A 9593-nucleotide genomic window follows, 5' to 3' on the forward strand; every position below is an offset into this window, starting at 1 on the left:
CTGGAGAAAGAAAATTAGAGGACATTGCTCTCCGACTCCCTACGCCCTCTGCAGGCAGCGAATCCCATTGAAGTCTTGTCAAGATAGACAAGAAAATAGTGAGACAAAATTTCCCACCCGGTCAACAGAGGCGGAGGCTGCGATTTCATTCCTAGGGAAACAGTAAGTTGCCGAGTGAAAAAGTCGGGTTTGACGAGGCTTGTGGTATACAAGGATGGAATTCATGGCCTCTTACTTACCAGGCAAGAGCTCTATCACTGAGCCAACACCCCAGTCCTGGAAGTCCAATGTCAAGTCAGTTTGCAAGCCCCAGTTTAAACGGGACATTGTCATCTCGCTAAGGTCTGAAGAAAGGAGGTGGCTTTTGCTCCCATTTTGGTTCACTCATCTACATGCTGCATACACAGTGCCTGTGCTGGCAGGGCGTGGGGTCGATGGCAGGAGAGCATGGTCAGGTGTTGAGGATAGGCCGACCTCTGAGAGAAAATGGAGTTCTGACTTCATCCTAACACCTATTAACCCAGAGCAGTGCTTCTCAACCTTCCCAAGTGCTGCGACCCTTTAATAAAGTTCCTCCTGTTGTGGTGACCCCTCCCCCAGCCACAAATTTATTTTTGTTGCTACTTTGTAACTGTCAATTAGCTACTGTTATGAATCGTAATGCAAATAATCTTGGAGATAGAGGTTTGTCAAGATACTGACTACCCCCAGGTTGAGAACCATTCCAGGGTCTAGAGCAGTCAAGACCATTCTATCTGGAGGATTCTGCTATTCCTCCTGGTGTCTTACACTCAGAGGGCTGTCAGGGCAGGGTAATGAGAGATGTGTATGCTGAGCCCTTCTACTCCATCATCCCGTGTCTTTAAAAAACGAAACAAGGGCTGGAGAGATGGCTCACTGGTTAAGAGCACTGACTGCTCTTCCAGAGGGCCTGAGTTCAAATCCCAGCAACCACATGGCAGCTCACAACCATCTGTAATGAGATCTGATGCCCACTTCTGGTGTGTCTGAAGACAGCTACAGTGTACTTATATATAATAAATAACTCTTTAGAAAAATAAAAAAATGAAACAAAATCTTTCTATGTATTCCTAGCACTCAACACTTACTATATAGCCCATACTGGCTTCAAATTTGCAGAAATCCTCCTGCCTCTACCTCCCCATAACAGGGATTATAGGTATGTGCCTCTGTTTCTGGCTACTCCGTCAGAGGAGATAAAGAGATCTCAGAAATTACAGGTCCGTCCCTGTATTACTTTCCTCACATGGGTTGCCTGCCTGTTTGCGGTGCAGTTTCAGGATATCGCCCCAGATGGTCTCAAGCCCACTATGTTACTGAGGCCGGACTTGTACTCTGACCCAACAGCCTCTGTCTCCCAGCAGGGATTACAGGTGTGTGCCACCACGCCCAACTGACATGAGATGCCACCACGATGTACCTCGCTGCACAGCCCAGCAGTAAGACCAACGATAGACTGACTCTCCAAAACAGTGGCCCCGAACAAACCTTTTTCTTTATATGTTTTTAATTACTTCAGAAGTTAAATAGTGACAGAAAGACAACTAGCTCATTGTGTGTGGGTGTGGGTGTGTATGGGTGGGATCCAAGGAGTGTGTGTGTGTGTGTGTGCGCATGTGTGCGTGTGTGCTCAGTGGATAGAAGCACTTGCCTCTGAAGCCTGATGAGTTGATTTTAATCTGCAGAACCCACAATCCTTAGAACTGACCCCTGGAAATTTGTTCTCTGCGTTCACATATGCACCTGTATATCTGTACTCTCTCATATACATATATCATACAGAGAGGGAAGAGGGAGGAAAATAAGAATATCTGTTTTGGGGGTTGGGGATTTAGCTCAGTGGTAGAGCGCTTGCCTAGGAAGCACAAGGCCCTGGGTTCAGTACCCAGCTCTGGGAAAAAAAAAAAGAATATCTGTTTTGGGCTGGAGAGATGGCTCAGAGGTTAAGAGCACTGACTGCTCTTCCAGAGGTCCTGAGTTCAAATCCCAGCAACCACATGGTGCCTCACAACCATCTGTAATGGGATCTGGTGTGTCTGAAGAAAGCTACAGTGTACTTGTATACATAAAAAAAAACAAACAAATCTTTAAAAAAAAAAGAATATCTGTTTTTAAGTCAAAGTTCTGATGGCCCAGCAGCATTTGCTGTTCTTACAGAAGACCCAAGCTCAGTTCCCAGCACCCACACGGTGGCTCACAAGCATCCATCCATGACTCCAGCTCCGGCTCTCTTCTGACCTCTGAAGACATGTGGGACCTCTGATACACGTGGGAATAAACACATGTGCAGGCAAACACACACACACATAAAGAATAATTATTTTTAATGTCCCAGGTAAAAATTCTCAGGAACACCAAAACAAGAAAAGGAGTGAGAAGCAAGGAGTGGGGAGGTATAAGAGGCTCTGAGCTGGCAGCCAGAGCCCACATCTATACGCAGACGGCATCAACAGGCTCAAGGAGCCAGGGCTTGGGAGGTGAGGACTGGGGCCCAGGTGAGTTGAACCTTCAGTGGAGAACGGCCAGGATGTCTGAGAGACAAGTGGGCAGGCTGCCTTTGGCTGAAACACAGAATTTCACAGATGAGAACAAAATGTGCTTCAGGAAACAAGAAGAGTCAGTCTAGCACAAGGAGAGTTTCACACGGTTGCTTTTCAAGGGACAGAGTTTATTGCTTTGACATAAACTAAGAAAGAGTAGATGGTCGTTAGCACAGGCAGTGGAGCTCCTTTCCGCAGAAGCTATCAGGAGCTGGGAAGAAACACAACAGATGCAGGGCTAGAGGGGCCAACGCTCTAATCTAAGCGAAAGTGCTCCAGACAGATCAGTCTAGACTGATTACGGAGCCTGAAGCCAAATGAAATCTTATAAGAACGCTTATGATCATACAGACTCATTCAGATTCTGGGTCCCACATTTAATATTTAATTGTCTCTTCAAATGTCAAGGCAGGGTTGACAATTAAAAGGCTCCAAGACAATCAGCACAGCCATATTAAAGTTGTAGTGATTTAAGATTCGCATTTCTATTGCTGAATGCTGAGTGATTGGTGGGTGTGACCGTGAGGAGCCCAGAGTGAAAGAGAATTATCACGAAGCCAACACTAGACCAACAGACAGCACTGGGACACGACCAGTGCAGCTCACCTTGGCAGAAGGACACACAGACTCACGGATCCTGGGCAAAATGTATACGGGACCACTGTCTTGTTTACTACAACTAAATGTCGATGTAGGATTACCTAAGACATAGAGACAAATGAGCTGAATTGTCAAGCATAATAGAATATATATTTAGCCAAACAAAAATACATACTTAGTTGTCAACACGAAATTCCTGAACCACAGTATCTAGTTTTCATTAGGTCTATTAGTATGTGAATAAAATACAACTTGTGTGTGCGTGTGTGAGTGTGAGTGTGTGCATGTGTGAGTGTGTGTGTGTGAATGTGTGTATGTGTGTGTGAGTGTGTGTGACTGTGTGTATGTGTGTGTGATGTGAGTGTAAGTGTGTATTTGTGTGTGAGTGTGTGTGAGTGAGTGTGTGAGTGTGAGTGTATATGTGTAGTGTGTCTGTTTTGCTGGAGATGAGCTCAGAGCCTCTTGGATGCTAAACAAGTGCTATACCCTGAGCTAGACCCCAGCCCCAGAGCCCCAGCAGGGGATTGAACTCAGGACCTTAGGCAAAGGGCAAAAGAGTGTCTGGCACACTTAGAGAGAGAGAGAGAGAGAGAGAGAGAGAGAGAGAGAGAGAGAGAGAGAGAGAGAGATCAGAGAGACTATACCAGCCAGATGCAAAGAAGACAAGACAAGGTGCCAAGAAAGTCAGCAAGTGGATAGAATTATAGATACCACTGAAAGATCAAGGTCCCCGAAGGTCACTGAGGCAAAGCCTCTGTGTTTCTGAGACCAGTCTTGCTCCATGCACTCTTATGTGTGCTAGTCATCCCAAGGCACAAGTGTACATCTCCAAACCGAGAAACAGCCTACTCACAATCAAATGGCTATGCTATGGTGTCACTCAGACCTCAGGTGATCAAATAATGGCTCCTGAAAGTCCCGGGTGTACTCACAGTTGCTGTGTATGGGACTAATTTGAAACTAAGCCACCAATCTAGTGAAGAAGCGGAAATTTTCAGTTTTTGTCTGTAAAACAATGCTTTCATGTGGCGATTTAACACTCTTTTAAAAACCGTTTTCTGGGGGCTGGGGATTTAGCTCAGTGGTAGAGCGCTTACCTAGGAAGCGCAAGGCCCTGGGTTCGGTCCCCAGCTCCGAAAAAAAGAACCAAAAAAAAAAAAAAAAAAAAAAAAGTTTTCTGGGGCTGGAGAGATGGCTCAGAGGTTAAGAGCACTGACTGCTCTTCTAAAGGTCCTGAGTTCAATTCCCAGCAACCACATGGTTTAAAAAAAAAAAAAAAAACGGGGCTGGGGATTTAGCTCAGTGGTAGAGCGCTTGCCTAGGAAGCACAAGGCCCTGGGTTCGGTCCCCAGCTCCGAAAAAAAGACCAAAAAAAAAAAAAAAAAAAAAACCTGTTTTCTTTGCAGGGTCTCCTTTCAAGTGGCAGCCAACTCCTCCCTTCCCCCATCTATTCTTTCTCCTGGCCCCCTCACCTGGCCTCCTCTGGACTCATTCCTTTCTCCTGGCCCCACACCTGGCCTCCTCTGGACTCATTCCTTTCTCCTGGCCCCCACACCTGACCTCCTCTGGACTCATTCCTTTCTCCTGGCCCCACACCTGGCCTCCTCTGGACTCATTCCTTTCTCCTGGCCCCACACCTGGCCTCCTCTGGACTCATTCCTTTCTCCTGGCCTCCTCTGGACTCATTCCTTTCTCCTGGCCCCCACACCTGGCCTCCTCTGGACTCATTCCTTTCTCCTGGCCCCACACCTGGCCTCCTCTGGACTCATTCCTTTCTCCTGGCCCCACACCTGGCCTCCTCTGGACTCATTTTGGCTCTGTGCCCTCCCTACTCAGGAAGTCAGTGGGCCAGATAAAGCCAACTTCAAGTTGCTGGGATCACCAACAGACTTGACTGGCTATCAATCCAACTCAGTAAATCCTGTCACTGGTGGGGTGTGGCCCAGTAGAAGAATACTAACTTGCCTAGCACAACTGTTACACTGGTTCTCCTTTGCAGAACTGAGAGAGAGAGAGAGAGAGAGAGAGAGAGAGAGAGAGAGAGAGAGAGAGAGAGAGAAACACCAAAGTATCCAATGTTGGGATAATATTGTGCACTATATAGATTGTCTTTGTATTATTCAAATACTGATTTCTGAGCGGGGGGGGGGGGGCAGTTGAGTGCAAATGGATAAACGGACTTTGGTATTGTCATGCATATGGATGTACTGTATCTTGTAAACACTGCATCCAGTATCTTCTGATTGGTTTAATAAAGAACTGAATGGCCTATAGCAAAGCAGGAGAGGATAGGTGGGGCATCAGCAAAGATCGGGAATTCTGGGAAAGAATCAAGCACAGGAAGATTCAGTAGCCAGACACAGAGGAAAAAGCAGATGTTACTCAGGAGGTAACAAGCCACATGACAGAATATTAGTATAAATGGACTTATTTAAGTTATAAGAGCTAGTTGAGAACAAGCCTGTGCTAAGGCCTAAAGCATTCATATTAATGTGTCGATATTTGGAAGCTGGAGGGCCAAGAAAGTCACATCATAATCCAAACATTAACTCTTCCCAAGCCCTCTGTCCTATCAAAGGCCATGTTCCTTTCAGTAGACAGCCTAGATATATTCCATAGCTATATGGTATTGAGCCCTTTAGATCACTAACTTGTCTGCTCTTGCTGTCTCAGTCAACACTGGATCTTACTTCTCCCAGCATCTTTTTTCCTCCCTTGAATCAGAGTACTCTGTGTATACTTGGCTGTTGAGGAAATCACTCTGAAGTCAAGGCCGAAGACAAGGCTGACCTTGAACTCAGAGACCCGCCGGCCTCTGGCTCCAAAATGCTGGGATCAAAGGTGTGTGCCACCGCCACCGGGCTCCAGTATCTTTCTTATCAACAGTGCTCCCCCCCCCCCCCCCCGGAGCTGAGGACCGAACCCAGGGCCTTGCGCTTGGTAGGCAAGCGCTCTACCACTGAGCTAAATCCCCGACCCCTTATCAACAGTTCTTATTCTTCTATCTTGAAATTCCTTCCTCTGGACTTTTCATTTCATCCTACAAATGTGACTACATCTTCCTCAGCCTAAAGTTGGGAGAGTCCCAAGTTAGGACCTTCACCTCCATAGACTCGGGGTGCTCACAGCACTCCCGGCATATGAGTGGGTTCTCGTTAGCTTTCCTGTAGCCTCCATGTGCCCAGCTATCCATAATCACAAACCATACCTTTGTGGTTGGAATTTTGAACTCCTCTGCATAAGCACGATTACCACTAGACTGATGGAGAAACCCAGCAAGGCTCATCTCTTCAGATTCCTATTGGCTTCTTTGTGTAACAGTCTTTTCTCTGGAATAAGGATTTTTTTTTTACCTATTCTTAGGGTCAGAAGAGGTCAGAGAACTACCTCACCATATAGCTTAGGCTGGATTCAAAGTCAGTTTCTTTTCCTTAAGCTCCCATGTGCTGGAATTCAGGCATGAACCACCATACCTAGCCAGATCATGTATGGCCCCGAGATAAGAAGAGAGAACAAAGGGTCTGAAGAGATGGCCCAGAGGTTAAGAGCATTGGCTGCTCTTCCAGAGGACCCAGGTTCAATTCCCAGAAACCACATGGCATCTCGCCACTGTCTATAACTCCAGTTCCAGGGGATTGGACACCCTCACACAGACATAACATGCAGGCAAAACACCAATACATATAAAATAAAAATAAATTATAAAAAAAGGAGGGAGGACAAAACTAGAACATTTATGATCTGCCTTGGGGAGAGAGTGATGTTCCAAGAGCCACAGGCAAATGCCAAAATAGATCATAATATCACTGCCTACTCTCTGATAATCAAGCCCCATTCTTTTCCACCAAAGCATATGTAAGTCAGCGGAGATGGTAGAACGTACTTGTAACCCCAGGACTCCTGAGGTGTAAGCAGGAGGAAGACCCAGGCCAGCCTGGGTCTACTTAAGATCCCATCTTTAAAAGATTAAAAAAATAATAATAGAGGTACAGAGATGTTCCAGTCCTTGAGAGTGCTCACTACTCTGTTAGAGGACCAGAGTTCGATTCTCAGCTCCCACATCACGTGCCTCACAACTACCTGTAACTCCAGCTCCAGGGCATCTGATATGTGACCTCTGTGAGCACCCGCACACATGCACGTACACACACACACACACACACACAGAGACAGACAGAGAGAGAGAGAGAGAGAGAGAGAGAGAGAGAGAGAGAGAGAAGGGGGATATGCAGTATCATAAAATGCCGCTTGTTACTTGAACACCACTCAAGTCATTGTTAATTAGCTGAGTCCGTCCCAGAAACCAAAGGTTTATGAAAGGAAAACCTAAGTGCCAGCTGTGAAAGAGCTCCCTGTGAGTTGTTGGTTAGTGAGGTCAGAGGTCCGCCAAACAATATGTGCTATTGCCATTATTCTCGGTCGCCTATCAAAAGCAGGCTGCAAGACCCTGTTGCAGAAGACACCACACACTTGGGTTGTAGGACACAGAAAAATCAAGCTGGAACTTTGTTGGATGCTTCCCCCTTGCTGGCTAGTAGTCCGTGGTGCCAGGAGATGCTGTGCAGGCATCGAGGGAGGAAAGTCAATAATAGCCTTTCCCTGCTGTGGTCCCTCATGCCAACGTCCTGGTGCGCCAGGCAAGATGTGTCCACTGGCACAAGAGTGGCCATACCTATAGGCATTCGGACAGGGCTTGAGGCCCACTCCGCAAGAGGGAACATGTATGTGCCTGGGACTGTAAACCTGGTCAGAAGCCAGTGGCCAGGCTTCTAAAGGAAGCTGTATTCCTGAGGGTTTGCTGTATGGATATGCAACTAAACTGTCTCCTACACGATTATGTTGAAATTAAATTAATTCTGCCCCTGAGCTGGGTTGAGAGAAACTTCTGTTTGCAGAGGACGGCAGTGAATGCAGAGACTCACAACTGTGAATAAGGGTCTGCTGATAGTTTTGCTTCAGTAAGACATCGATGCCACCCGCTCAGAGCCTGGAGAACATTTCAGAAGACAGGGTAGGAAAATGTGAGAGCCAGAGGATGGGGAGGATGGGGAGGATTGGGGGGATGGGGAGGAGCGCTGGGAAAAGCTGTCTTCCAGACAGCACCAGGCTACTGAACTCACAGACTCATATGAGCTGTGGTTGCCTGCCCAGAGCCTGCCCCAGATGAGGCTGCAGGATTCCACCCTGGATGGAGGGATTGGATAGGAGAGGGGCTCAGGAGGCTCCGTCCCCCCTTGAGAAGCTCTTGGTAGTTAATGCTGTGGGTTAGAAGAGCATTTCCCTTAGTGGTGCGGGTGTTGCTAAGTCACCCATGTTCCAGGAAATAGCCCAACCAACGCTCCTACAAACAACCCCAATTAAACTCAGTCGGTCACCAAGAGAAGAAGTCATGTGTGGTGGTGCACACCTTTAATACCAGTACTTGGGAGGCAGAGGTAGGCAGTTATCTCTGAGCTTGAGGCCAGCCTAGGTTATGTAATGAAACCTGTCTCGAAAAACAAAGCGAGCAAAAAGCCAGAAAACCAAGCCAAACAAAAAAGTAATCGAAGTAGGATGGAGACTAGTTGGAAAGAAAAAGGGGAGTCCTGGAGAGACGACTTAGTGGTTAAGAGCACTGGCTGCTCTTGCAGAGGCCCTGGGGTTTGAGTCTCAGCACCAACAAGGTGGTCCACAGCCATTCCTAACACACAAATGCAGGCAAAAACACTCACACAGGATATAAAATGAATAAATCTAATAATAATAATAATAATAATAATAATAATAATAATAATAATAATAATAATAATTTTAAAAGGCCAGGCAGTGGTGGCGTATGCCTTTAATACCAGTGCTTGGGAGACAGAGGCAGGTGGAACTCTGTGAGTTCCAGGCCAGCCTGGGCTACACAGAAAACCCTGTCTTGAAAAAAATCATTAAAAAAAAAAAGGAAGGAAAGAAGGAAAGAAGGAATGGGAGAGAGAGAGAGAAAGAGAGAGAGAGAGAGAATTCAGCAAGAGAGGGGAGTGGCGTGGGTGCATCAATAACTCAAATACATTATATACGTGTATGAACTGCCAGGCTCTACCCACAGAACACCCTGCCCCTCCAGATTAGGCAGCCAAGCTCTGTTCTACAGAGTGAAAAGCCAGGACTTGAAATTTCACCAATTCTCACACTGGAAGGCTTCTGTCTTCCTTCCCCAAAGAAACCCTGACTAAACCCTGTCATATGTGTTCTGCTGCTTCTTGCCCACCCCAGTCGAGGCAGCCACGCTCCTGGGTCTATCCCTCTCAATATATTCCTCGTGTGAGTTTTCTTGTGCCCTGTGATTTGGTGGGATTCCTTGGCCCCTGATTGCCAGGATACCTTCCCCATCAGAGCTCTAACACTTGCAGTATGTCACGCAGGGTGAGGCCCATCATACAAGGCTTCAGATCGACCGTGTCAGGG

The 9593-nt window shown here is 46.9% G+C and overlaps 1 long non-coding RNA gene across 1 annotated transcript; it reads right to left on the reverse strand.

Annotated features, from left to right (window-relative positions):
- Positions 1 to 2328: 2328 nt before the first annotated feature.
- Positions 2329 to 3262, reverse strand: LOC134486682 (uncharacterized). The gene is made up of 2 exons (XR_015686968.1): positions 3168 to 3262; positions 2329 to 2582 (listed from the first exon to the last, which is right to left on the reverse strand). It is a non-coding gene; the product is annotated as an uncharacterized LOC134486682 (long non-coding RNA).
- Between the last annotated feature and the right edge of the window lie 6331 nt (positions 3263 to 9593).

This window comes from Rattus norvegicus, chromosome 4, assembly GCF_021556685.1.
Source record: "Rattus norvegicus strain SHRSP/BbbUtx chromosome 4, alternate assembly SHRSP_T2T, whole genome shotgun sequence".
Classification (NCBI taxonomy): domain Eukaryota; kingdom Metazoa; phylum Chordata; class Mammalia; order Rodentia; family Muridae; genus Rattus; species Rattus norvegicus.